Below are 13,656 nucleotides of genomic sequence, written 5' to 3'. Positions count from 1 at the left end.
CGATTACCAGGACAATTATCGCCAACTTGACATCCCACATGGTGGTTATCTCTTAGGCCATCTGGGTATTTTTAGTACCTAGTTATCTATTAAAATTGAATGTAATTTCAAGATTAAATATAGCATGAAACATTGAAATTTTTAAGTAGGTAAGATTTGAAACTGTATGGAATCTAACAAAGATTTATGCACAATAATTTTTCATGAAACATGGCTAAGAACACTCCCGACTAACTCAGCTTTCAGACAAAAAAAACGAAATCTAAATCGGTTCACCCGTTCGAGAGCTACGATGCCACAGACAGACACACACGCAGACAGACAGACAAACAGACAGACAGACAGACAGAGCAATGGTGTCATCAAAAACTGCCTGGGATGCGACGAACACTTTTGTAACTAACGTACTTCTGGACCTACGCACTACCGAAAGACAGAGAGCACGGAGGAAGGAAGCAGCGACTTCGAATACATGAAGGTAGAGCCAAGAGCTTGATCCTCTCCCCACGAAGTAATGCCTAACGGTGGATGCCGCGGGGAAAACAGAGGCCGGAGAAAGAGGAGGTTTTTTAGTCGGTATTGAACACCTGAGTCCGACATACCGGGCGTAAGCCTGACGATACGTTGTATTTTTCTACCTCTATAAAAAAAAAAACAGACAGACAGACATACACGTCATACTTATAACACCCCTTCGTTTTTGCGTCGGGGGTTAAAAAATACAGCAGGGTACCTAGCCAATCACAATCGTTTACGCTTCCTAAACCTTCGTTGCTAGCTCTCCTTATTGGTCTTCTATACTGCGTGCGTAGCCGAGCGAAACGCTCACGAAACGAAATCTATATCTATCTCTATCGCTCTTGCGTATTGGCGCGACAGAGACAGACTTTCGCGGCGTTTCGTGTTCGTTTCGCGTCGTAGAAATACCATTCGGCTACGGGGCCTGGCGCGATAGAGGGAGACGGCATTTCAATCGCCACGTAGCGTCAATTATCGCCTTGTCTAGGCCGACAGATATACATGCATCAAGGAATATTTATGACATAAAACAGCGAAACATGTTACCACATTCGTGGACATGTATGTCGTAGACGTAGTCATTTGTTTCCTTTGATCTATGACAGATGACGTCACTAGCCGCCCGTAAACGTGTTAAGGGGCACTATTTACACATATAAAGAATATCTTTGCAAAATAACTCGTCGCATCTTCCAAGGAGATGCAAGGTTCAATTCTAATTGACAATAATTATTATGGCATTTACGACATATTAGATATCAATGTTTCAGTTGAATGGCTTTGCCCCGCTATGTACCTAACGACGGATACGGAATTGAAATTGAAATTGTTATAGATCTGTGACCCCGTTCATGCAATAGGAAGTTCAATCTGAATGCACTAGGCGCGACATTGTTTGAATACTCCTGTGCTGAATAGCAGACTGTTGGACACCTGTCTGGATAAACTGTATTATGTGTGATTTTCATTCGATAAATTTAGAAATTATTGTAAAAAATGTTAAAGAAGATACGTCTTGGAAATATGCAATTGACATTTTAAATACACCGTGTTTTATTGAATTCCGTTAACTTCGACATATAGTTAGGTCCATTATAGGAAACAGAATGACATAGTTAGATTTCTTAAATTTGTATTTTTTTCTAAAAAAAAAAACATACAACTGCGAAACATGTTACTTCAATTGCTGTTGAGAAATGGGGCTTTACAATTAACTCACACTCACACAAAGCCTGTCTCTTAACAGCAATTGATGTAACATCTATCGCAGGTGTATGGTACTTTTCATAAAAAACTTACAAATTAAAAAAATCTAACTATGCTATTCTATTTCCTATTATGGACCTAACTATATGCCGAACTTAACGGAATTCAATAAAAACACGGTTTATAATAAAAGTTTAAGAGCAGACTACGATGTATTTTAATTTTTTTTTACCTCGCAGCTGCGGTCACGAAAATACTCACGTCTCAGCAAACTGTCAATGATAGGTATGCTATACAATAAGTCAATTACGCGACATTCGTTAATATCACTGCTGCTGCTCAATGATACTTCTGTTGGCTTCAATAATTGATTCACTGGTCACCTTTCCCCTCTTCACTTTACTTGCCGTGGGTATAATTTTAGTGTAGGCTTTGGTCTAACAGCCTCGGCGTGTTTATTTCTTGTTTGACGAACAACAAATCATTATTGAGAGTTAACTAGAAGTTAACCGGTCTTTGCCAGACTGATCGATTTCGGATTAAAGGCCGATGTTTGTGTTCCAGTCAGGAACCAAACTTCGCTTCTTGTGTACAATACGTGCGCGGGAACTTGCCCGAGGGACTCTCACACATTGTGTTGAGGGGCTATCCGGGTTGTGGATGCTTGAATATGAACTCCAAAGAATTGTTACTATGATTTTAATTATAAAAAGTATACATAAATGTAAAGAGCCGAGTCATGGCCGCGGTGGCTAGTAAGCAAGTCCATCCCGAAGATGGCTGCTCCCCGCTGTCACCTCACCCCGCGGTCGCCCTGTTGGAGTGGTACGCGACGTGCCGGCGGACCTTGAAGTGTCGTCTTCAACTGTAGTGTCCACGGGTAAGGGGCAGATCTTGGTAAAGTCTCTGCGCAGCAATCCAGTGGTAGTTTGAATCTCTGCGACTCTGGTAACGCCGTCGCGCCCTGGGAAGACTCGTTGTATTCTCCCTAGGAGCCATTTTATTGGAGGTTGTTGCTTATCTTTGATAACGACGAGGGTCCCAATCTCTAGTTGCCCGTTCGTCGACTGCCTCCATTTAGTTCGGATCTGAAGCTCACTTATATATTCTAGTTGCCAACGTGCCCAGAAGTGCTGGCGAAGCTGTTGAATCTTCTGGTATCTGTCCACTAATCTGGTGCGTGAAGTAAGGTCTTCTTCTGGGATCGCCGTCATACTTCGCCCGATGATGAAGTGGCCAGGTGTGAGTGGCAATAAGTCATTTTGGTCCGAGCTAAGTGGGGTCAAGGGTCGGGAATTTAAAAGTGCCTCAATGTAAGTCAGTGTTGAATACAAATCCTCATAAACTAGATTAGCCGATCCTAGTACGCGGCGTAAATGATGTTTTATAGAGCGAACACCGGCTTCGTGTAATCCACCGAAGTGTGGCGCATGTGGAGGCAAAAAATGAAAATTTATTGATTCTGAGGTTATAGCGTCAGAAATGTGAGTAGCATTTTGTGCAATAAAAGATTTGAGCTCATTAGCAGCGCCTACAAAATTTGAGCCATTGTCGCAAAAAATATCTAAAGGTTTCCCTCTGCGAGCAATAAACCTCTTGAGAGCGGCAATAAAGTTAGCTGTGCTCAGGTCGCCCACCAGCTCGATATGTATGGCCTTGGTTTTGCAGCACACAAAGATACAAATGTAGGCCTTTATGAGACGACAACCACGCCCTCTGCGATTGGCCATCATTACAGGCCCCGCGTAGTCAACATTGACTTCTAAAAAGGAGAGCCCGGTTGAAGTCTTTGTTTGGGTAGGTTGCCCATGATTGGAGTTACGGTACGACCACCAAAACGACGGCAAGTCACACATTGGTGTGAAATCGACCTCGCGATACCGCGCCCCCAATAGGCCAATACCGTTCCCTGATTGAATAAAGCAAGTGCTGGGGACCGGCGTGCATGAGAGCTTTGTGTTGACATTCGAATAACAATTTAGTTATACGATGATTTTTGCTTAGTAGAATCGGATGAACCTTATCATATTCGTAATCCGAATTCGACAATCTGCCACCTACCCTAATTAAGTCAAGGTCGTTTGTGTCTATGTACGGGTTCAGTGACGAAATCGTAGATTTTTTAATGGAAGTTCCCGATTTTAACTTGTCATATTCTGTAGGAAACGATTCCTTTTGTGATATTAGTATTAACTTTTTTAGCGCATAGTCTAATTCCTCAGCGCTGAGTGGGCCGCTTCTCTTATCATTCTTAAAGCGCGCGTTATGAATGAATCGCGCCATGTAAGCAAAGATACGTTGCATGCGCTTCAAGTCTGAGAATTTACTGAAGGGAAACGGCTCATCAGTGCCAGAATTGACTACCAGGCATGTGTTTTGAGTTTTAACTTCTGGTAAGTTATTAGTATTTAATTTTAATTTTAGTTGAGGCCATGCGTGCTCTGGCTGTGATAAAAATTGTGGACCGTTCCACCATAACTTGTTGTGCACTATTTCGTTGGCTGTCAATCCACGTGAAATGTGGTCTGCGGGATTTTCGTTGGTTGGAACATGTCTCCAAGTATGGTTAGCACAAGTGGACTGTATCTCGGCAATTCTGTTACGAATAAATGTTTGCAACTTACTTGGATGCATACTCAACCAACCTAGTACAATAGTTGAGTCAGACCACAGAAAGCAGCTGTCAAATTGTAGTCTCATAGAATTCAAAATTTTGTCTAGCAACCTAGAACCTTGTAGGGCTGCGCATAATTCCAATCGAGGGGTAGTTAGTGGTTTTAGTGGGGCCACTTTCCCCTTTGAGCACAGCAAGTTGACAGCTACTTCGTTGTTCTCGTTCACGGAGCGCACGTATGCGCAAGCGCCATAGGCTGCTTCAGACGCATCTACGAAAATATGTAGTTGTAAATTGACAGGACCGTGACAAATAGCGTGTCTGGGGACTTGTACTTCGTTAAGATTGTGCAACGTAAGTACAAATGCTTGCCAAACATCTCGTATCTCGTCAGGGACAGCTGTGTCCCACGACAACTGGTGCAACCACAACTTCTGCATCATGACCTTGGCTTCTAAAATAGTAGGTGCTACTAGACCCAAAGGGTCAAATATTTTAGAAATAGTTGACAAAATGTTTCGCTTAGTGACAGAGCCTTTCAGGTCTACATTGGTTGTGATGCACAAGTTATCGGATACGCTGTTCCATGTAATGCCTAAAACCTTGGAACTATGCTCAGGACATAGGTCCAGGTTTCCTTCGGCGCCATCAGTCTTGTCATTAGCTATATTTTGGAGCACGCTAGTGTCGTTTGATCTCCATTTTCGAAGTGGAAAACAAGCACTATTCAAGGTTTCTGTAAGTTTTGTGTAGATCCTAGTGGCGCTCTCTGTTGAGGAGCACCCGGATATAAGGTCATCAACGTAAAAGTCCCTAGCTATAATTTCTTTAATAACGGGATCATCGCATTCAATCGATAATTGCCGCAAACAGCGGACGGCCAAGAAAGCCGCTGACGATGTACCATAAGTCACGGTATTTAATTGAAATGTTTTTATAGGCTGGGAGGGGTCGTCCCTCCACAATATTTGTTGCAGAGGCCGTTGTGATTCAACGACGTTGCACTGGCGGTACATTTTAGCCACATCTGCAGTCAAGGCCACGTCATGTTGTCTAAAACGCATTAAAATTGAAAACAAATCATCTTGTATAGTAGGGCCTACTTTCTGCAAATCATTAAAGGAATAGCCAGATGACGACTTTGCTGAACAGTCAAAAACGACTCTTAACTTGCTAGTAATACTGTCGCTTTTCAACACGGCAAAATGTGGCGCAAAATAGGTAATTTGCGACCTATCGTAATGTGATTCACTCATGTGACCTAATTGTATATATTCATGAATAAACTTTGTGTACGATTGTTTTAAAATAGGATCTCTTTGTAATTTATTTTCTAAAGAAAGAAATCTTTGTTTTGCTAAACAGTAGCTATCACCTAATAGGCTAGGCGACTCCTTGAGTGGAATGGTAAGTAAAAATCGACCGTCAGGTAAACGTGTCGTGTTTTGTACAAAACTTTGTTCACATTCCATTTCTTCGACACTCAAGGAGGTAAAATCATTTTTTATAGAATCTAGTTCCCAAAAGCGCGCTAATTGTTTTTGTATAGTGCAGTTTTCCATGTTATTTTTATCTTGTAATTGTACATTTGTAATAGTTTGTGCGTGTGCAAACCCGCATATGTCCGCCATGCCTGGTACTGAACCGCCTAGAACCCAACCAAATTTGGTTTCATGCAAAATTAAATTTGTATTATCTAATTCGATTTGTTCTGAGCCCAATAAACCCCAAAACACCTTGTTTCCTAGTAAAAGGTCAATATTTGATTTTTCGTAAAAAGTGGGATCTGCCAACGTGATGTTTTTGGGTATATTGAAGGCTTCAAAGTCAATAGGTTCGCATGGCCAGGGCCTAGTTATTACAGGTATGACGGTACATTTTAGTTCCATGGATTAATCATTGTATTTTGATTTTATGTCAACCGTGCAAGTTTTATTTAAAATAGATTCATGTTCGTTTAGTCCTGTAATTGAAATAAAAACGTCTTTTGTTTCCAAATTCAACTGTTTGCACAACCTTTCAGTAATAAAATTAGAAGTACTACCACAATCAAGCATAATACGCACGGGATAAATATTAGAGTTTGCAGCTCGCACGTCAACTATAGCGGTCGTCAATACCCCTTCCGGCTCCTCGTCCTCGGCGCAAACAAGTCCGACCGGCGCAGACGCGCCGGCCGCGCCGCCCGCCCGGCCAGCAGGCGCGGGCGCGGCCGGCGCGGGCGCGGCCGTAGTTGGGGAGTTTATTGAAAAACCTTAAATTTTTTGACCAAAGCATGAAACTTGGCACAGTTGTTCCTTATATCAAAATAAGCCGATTAAGATCGGGAGCCTTCGGGAGCCTCCCCCCTGTGGTCCGGGAGGGGGGGTCAAAGTACCGCTTCACCCGGCTTGGTTTGAAAAATTCTAACTTACCCCGTTTAGTTAATAGGTCATGTTTGGTATCGTTTTCGAGTAAATCAATAACGTAGAATTCGTTTTCAGTACTAAAATTATCATTTAATGGTAAATAAAATAAAAAAAATTAAAAAATTTGAAATTTTCATCCATGATTTACAAATTCAAGTCATCATAAATGACAAACTGTTTGCTTTTTCTATAAATAAAAAATATGACATGATAGCCTATTTAATATAGATTATAAAAAATATAACTTTTATCCACCTTTACTAACGTTAAGTTCCACAAAAAAAATACTTTAAGACGCGCGGCGTCGGTACGCCGCGAGCGTAATTTTAAAATGCCTTTATTTTAGAAACTCTATTAGACCCCGTTTAGCTATTAGGTCATGTTTGATATCGTTTTAGAGTAAATCAATAACGTAGAATTCATTTTTGGTACTAAAATTATAATTTAATGGTAAGTAAAATTAAAAAAAATTTAAAAATTTGAAATTTTCATCCATGATTTACAAATTCAAGTCATCATAAATGACAAACTGTTTGCTTTTTCTATAAATAAAAAATATGATAAGAAAGCCTATTTAATATAGATTATAAAAAATATAACTTTTATTCACCTTCACAAACGTTAAGTTCCACTAAAAAATTACTTTAAGACGCGCGGCGTCGGGACGCCGCGAGCGTAATTTTAAAATACCTCTATTTTAAAAACTCTATTAGACCCGGTTTAGCTATTAGGTCATGTTTGATATAGTTTTCGAGTAAATTAATAACAAAGAATTTATTTTTGGTACTACAATTATAATTTAATTGTAAATAAATTAAAAAAAAATCATCTATAATTTGCAAATTCAAGTCAACAAAAATGTCAACCGTTTGCTTTTTCTCTTATGTCACCAAACACCCAGACAAGTTTGGTGGAAACTTCCTTCACGAACTGCTTGGTGTCTGATGACCATGGTCCAAATGTTTCAAATGCAATTGCCGCAAATATGTAGTTGTTTTTTAAAATGCATAATTGCGCGTTTAAACTGGGCGTTTTGCAGCAGCAGTCTCTGGTTTCTGGGCCGAGCGTTAGACGTTGGACGGAGCCAAGGTATCCACACAGGTCACGCCCCACGCCAAGGGTCGTCCCAGAAACCAAGGCAAAAGCAAGCAACCATCAGGCCGCTTTCCGTCTGCTGCTGACAAGCCGACAGGTTCGAGGGTTGTCGGCATGTTCGCTGTGCCGAGAGCCTTGCGGATTAAATCGTTAAGTGCAGTGTGTCACAAAATTCGGCCAGCAATAGACTGACAGTGGAGTCCGTGGTGTCCTAATGCGTCGGCAGCAAGGGTGTGGTTGGCATGTCTTTAGCCCCAGTCTTAGACAAATGGCAGTATATGATGAAGTAAGGCAGCCTCGGAAGGAGGTATGTTCTCCAAGTGTAATCTTTTCTAGTAAAGAGGTTCTTCCAGCACTCATTCACTGTTGCGTAAGGACCCTTGATCTGAAACAATATGTGCATTGTCATTTTATTTAAACAGATTCTGCAACTATCAAATTACAACATTTTGGTGGATCACCTTCACTATTACACACTTACCTATCATACAAAATAATTACAAACTTTAGTAGAATCTGATTAGCCTATCTATGATATTGCTCCATCTCGTAATAGTTTGAAGCCTTGGGTGGCCATGTTTCTCCCTTGTTGATCGTTTCAAGCTGCGTTTATCGTACCTATCCCATACTATGTTTAATCTAGAAACGTTTTCTTTTGGCTTTGAAGCTTAGCCAGGCCACTCAAGGTGTCAAACTATTACAAGATGGAGCAATATCAGAGGCAAATCAGATTCTACTAAAGTTTGTAATAATTTTCTATGATACGTAACGTAAGTGGGTAATACTGAAGGTTACGTGATCCACCAAAAAGTTGTAATTTGATAGTTGTAGACTCTAAAATGATAATGCACATATTGTTTCAGACCAAGTCGTTGCGCAACGGTGAATGAGTGGTCGAAGTACCTACCTCTTTAGGTACCAACAAAGATCGACAATTGGAGAACATACCTCCTTCAGAGGCTGCCTTGGATCAGCATATACTGCGCACAGTGTACCAGGGGCCCATTTCTCGAAGCTACAAGTTACAGTTTTCAACTGGTTGTCAATGTCTAATATGACAAGTTGGAAAGAGACTTCCGCTTGTAACTTGTAACTTTCAGTTTTGAGAAATGGGACTCAGGGCGTTCTTGTTTGGAGTCAGGCGTTGGCGTTGGTGCCACACCAAAATTTGCCAAGTCCGTCTTCTTGGGGATGGAAGGAAGAAGGAGACGAATGGGTACCACACTGGTCAGACAACACTGAAGTGGCCAGTATATGCTTAGAAGTTACAAGATGTAAATGTAAATCAGGTTGCAAAAACCGATGCAACTGCATAAAGAGGGTAGAGCCTTTTTTATGCAGTTCCATATGTACCCAGCTATGTTTTTGTGAAGGGAATGTATAGTATGAGTATGAGTATGAGTAATCTGTCAATTAGGACACCACAGACTAAACTATAAGTGCTAACTTTTCAGTGTTGGATACTCTATGGCAGTTCCGACTCAATTATAATAAGCTCATTATAATTGACTTTAGTTAACTATAATAATTTCAAAAATAGAACTTCATACAATTTCTATACTAATTTGCGATACCTGGCAAATTTTCCTGCATCTGAAACACATTTTTTTTATCTATCGCGTTATCGGCCAATCAGAGACGGTTATTACAAACAATTGGTTGCTAGGTAATTCGATGTTGATACAACGGTGAACGACTCTATTGACATTAATTTTAACTTGCATGAATGGTGATATTTCCGTCCATTGATGATGAAGATGATGACTCGTAGAAAAAGTATTGTATACAATAGTGATATAATTAAGCTTTTCACTCTCGTACCGTACTACACATGGTACTCGACTGAAAAGTTTTGTATTATATCACGATTGTATAAAATACTATTATATAAATTTCTTTCAGGATTCACTACAATGAATAAATAACAGGTACAGTCGGTCTTTAGATCGTGTGGTCCGACCCGAGTGTTGCCGTTGTCGACACGTCAATAATAATGAATCTTTTTCTATTTATGCATTAACACACCTCTGACACTGGCGATCAAATATATGAAAGAGGCGCGTTCCCCGCAGACAGTCTAAGCTCGCGTAGGTGAACGCGTACTATCCTTTGTGAATAGGCTTTAATATCATATTTTTATATTTATAGAAAAAGCAAACCGTTTGACATTTATCGTGACTTGAATTTGCAACTCACAGAAAATGATTTATTTTTATTTTTATGTTAAAACATTAAATGGTCATTTTAGTACCAAAACTAAATTCTAGGTTATTAATTTACTCGAAAACGGTACTAAATATGACCTAATAGCTAAACGGGTTCCAATAGAGTTTTTTAAAATAAAGGTATTTTAAAATTACGCTCGCGGCGTCCCGACGCCGCGCGGCTTAAAGTTTTTTTTATGAAACTTAACGTTAGTAAAGGTGGGTAAAAGTTATATTATTCATAACCTATATTAAATAGGCTTTCATATCATATTTTTTATTTGTAGAAAAAGCAAACAGTTTGACATTTATGATGACTTGAATTTGTAAATCGTAGATGAAAATTTCAAACTTTAATTTTTTTTTATTTTATTTACCATTAAATCATAATTTTAGTACCAAAAATGAATTCTACGTTATTGATTTACTCGAAAACGATACCAAACATGACCTATGAACTAAACGGGCTATGTTAGAATTTTTCAAAGCAAGCCGGGTGAAGCGGTACTTTGACCCCCTCCCGAGCCCCAGGGGGAGGCTCCCGAAGGCTCCCGATCTTAATCGGCTTATTTTGATATAAGGAACAACTGTGCCAAGTTTCATGCTTTGGTCAAGAAAAAGAAGGTTTGGCCTCTTTTTGTCGATAAACGTCCCCACTACCGGCGCGGGCGCAGGGGGAGGGGCCGCGGCCGTCGCAGGCAGTGCGATGCCGCTGGTGCTAGGTACCGCGGTACTCGTACTAGGTACACTGTTATCGCTCGCAGACGGTTTAGTTGTATGCAAAATAGTGTTGTGTTTTTTCCTGCAAACTCTGCACGGGCTCAAACGACATTTTTTAGTAGGATGCCCGTGACGTAAACAATTGAGGCACAAATTTAAACCCAGGGCCTTGTCCTCCCTATCTTGTGCACTCAAATCTAGAAACGCTTTGCAATTATAAATATTGTGAACGCTCGAATTGCATACGGGACACGATTTAGTATTGTTATTAATAGTATTCGTCTTAGTAGGCGAATCATAAGTGACCAAGGCTCGCGGCTTCTCTTGTCTAACATTTCTTTGCTCGATAGTTTCTAGTAAATCGGCTCGCATCCTAACAAATTTGACTAAGTCGTCAAATGTGTTAGAATCGCCCTCTAACGTTAATTTGTATTTTTCCCACTCAAATAATGTTTGGCTGTCGAGCTTGGTACACACGATATAAGTCAATAATGTGTCCCACTTATCAACTGGTTCTTGTAATATTTGTAAGGACTTTAGGTTTTTTATGAAAGTATCAATTAACCTGCGTAACTGAAAGGCTGTATCTTTTTGTACGGAAAATACGTTAAATAACGCTTTAACGTGATTAGAAATGAGTAAACGTTTGTTATTGTACCTGTCACACACAAGCTCCCATGCGATTTGATAGTTCGAAGCACTAAATTCGATCGATTTAATAACTAGTAAAGCACTGCCTTCTAAGTAAGATCGTAGGTAATGAAACTTCGTAATATCGGATAAGCTAGTATCATTATGGATCATAGATTCATACATGTCACGAAACTCCAACCATTGACTGTACGTACCATCAAACTTACTTAGATTGATTTCAGGCAATTTTACCTTTGTGCGCTTCATATCCGTCACCTGCATATCGGCTGGTGGTGACTTACTACTCCTGCCTGCAGGACCCTCCGCCTCGCTCAGCAGGAGCTGGGCGCGAGCGATGCTGCTGTAGTACGTTGCCTCGAAAGTATTCCGCTGGGAGTATTGCTCGGCAGCTTCTTCATGGGCACATTCGATCTGTAATTGCACGTCATGGAAGTCGTTAAACACTAATTCCAACCTCGAAATACGCAGCTCGAGCTCAAACCTTTGATGAGGAGTTAATTTTTCTGGTAATTCACTCAAATAGGTATTAAAGTTAGTCAACTGAGCCTTACAGGTACCACGACGCTTAATATTTTCTTTTAGAATGGCTTCAGTCATTTTTTACGTTTAAAAACGACACTGCAATGCAAAACAACCAACAGGAAATGAATGTAAACAACACTTACTTGTAATTCGTAGTTTTAGTTAAGATAATTAGCACTATGTACTCGTTAGGTCCTAATATCTTTGTGTACTAGTATATCTGTTGAAAAAACACGTAATGTACTTGTTTTATGCACTAAATATTGAGATAACTGCACTTTAATCACAATAGGCACTGAATTTGATTTAATTTACTTGTTATTTCGATAAGCCGGCAACTAGTACTGACGGCGTAAACATGTGATTTTTTACCGTTAGCTGCAGCTGGCACTAGATAACGATGGCTAAGTAGATATCTATAGCTGCGCCTTATGAGGATTTATATTAAATACACTGTTTGTTATGAAGTTAAGTTAAGATTTAGTTTGTAATCTAGTTTCTATAGTAGGTATGATACCTAAGTAGGCACTAATGTAAGAAAGGGAGTTGATTGGGAACTTAGCTGGTTTCTAGTAATCCTGGGCTTGCGTTTCCTTAAATCCGTCCATATAGGCTTGTAGATCCCTTCTTGTAGTAGGTATTTTTAGTGGACTTATCTTGTTTCTTGCGGCGAACTCGACGTAATTAGCTTGTAATTTCGAATCGTTAACTGCGCTGTGACAATGGCGATGCACGGACACGTTGGCTGGACAGTTAATTCGTAGTTACTCGCTGATTCTTGATTTGGAGGCTCGAAGACCAATGTTGAGGGGCTATCCGGGTTGTGGATGCTTGAATATGAACTCCAAAGAATTGTTACTATGATTTTAATTATAAAAAGTATACATAAATGTAAAGAGCCGAGTCATGGCCGCGGTGGCTAGTAAGCAAGTCCATCCCGAAGATGGCTGCTCCCCGCTGTCACCTCACCCCGCGGTCGCCCTGTTGGAGTGGTACGCGACACATTGTCTTCGAGGATAGGAAACTATTATGTACTATTAAGTACAACCTGGACGTTTTATTATTGAAGCGACATACTTATACTGCGTATTATATTTTTCAGTACAGATGGTGTTTTTTTACGCACTAGTGCGAGAAGTGGTTCATTATATGCCAGGTCGAAACTTCGGAGGCTCATCTGTACTGAAAAACGTCGTACGACACACGTGCGAAAAGGAAATTCGTAACTCTTGTCGATTTAAAACACTCCCTTCGGTCGTGTTTTAATTTATCGCCACTCTTATCGAACTTCCTTTTTTACGCACTTGTATCGTAATGTACTATTGCAGTATTTTTTTTTATAAGGAGACCAAATAATGTTACAATAAAACTGCCAATGTACAGTGAATACACATTTATCTTTCAATTCGCTATGCAGCCTCCGTAAAGTAGAGGATAGCGCAGGCTGTCACAAAAAGTACACGTAATGTTATGGAATATCATACGTTAGCAGACGTTGAAACTACTTTGACTCGAACATAGAAAGTCCACAAAATCAGCAACGAATAATAGTAGCACCTGTAATTTATTGGCAGAAATAAAAGTTTTGAAATTGAGTTTAAACCAAGTATTAACGTGTTAATTCAAAGTTACGTTACATTACTGCTTCGAAATATCAGCAACATATACCATGAATACAGCTAGGCGTTGCATAACTATTAAGTACAGAATAGCT

The 13,656-nt window shown here is 40.0% G+C and overlaps 1 protein-coding gene and 1 long non-coding RNA gene across 2 annotated transcripts in view; one reads left to right on the top strand and one right to left on the bottom strand.

The window, feature by feature from the left end:
- LOC125232731 (fibropellin-1-like) overlaps window positions 1–13,656 on the top strand; it is a 557,970-nt gene that overhangs the window by 424,359 nt on the left and 119,955 nt on the right. The window lies entirely within an intron of this gene.
- On the bottom strand, window positions 2,650–12,453 carry LOC125232874. Its single transcript, XR_007177800.1, has 3 exons — window positions 12,086–12,453; window positions 11,652–11,831; window positions 2,650–2,997 (listed from the first exon to the last, which is right to left on the bottom strand). It is a non-coding gene; the product is annotated as an uncharacterized LOC125232874 (long non-coding RNA).

This window comes from Leguminivora glycinivorella, chromosome 13, assembly GCF_023078275.1.
Source record: "Leguminivora glycinivorella isolate SPB_JAAS2020 chromosome 13, LegGlyc_1.1, whole genome shotgun sequence".
Taxonomy (NCBI): Eukaryota; Metazoa; Arthropoda; class Insecta; order Lepidoptera; family Tortricidae; genus Leguminivora; species Leguminivora glycinivorella.
Note: the sequence above shows the minus strand (reverse complement) of the source record. Positions and strands in the feature narration are given on the sequence as shown.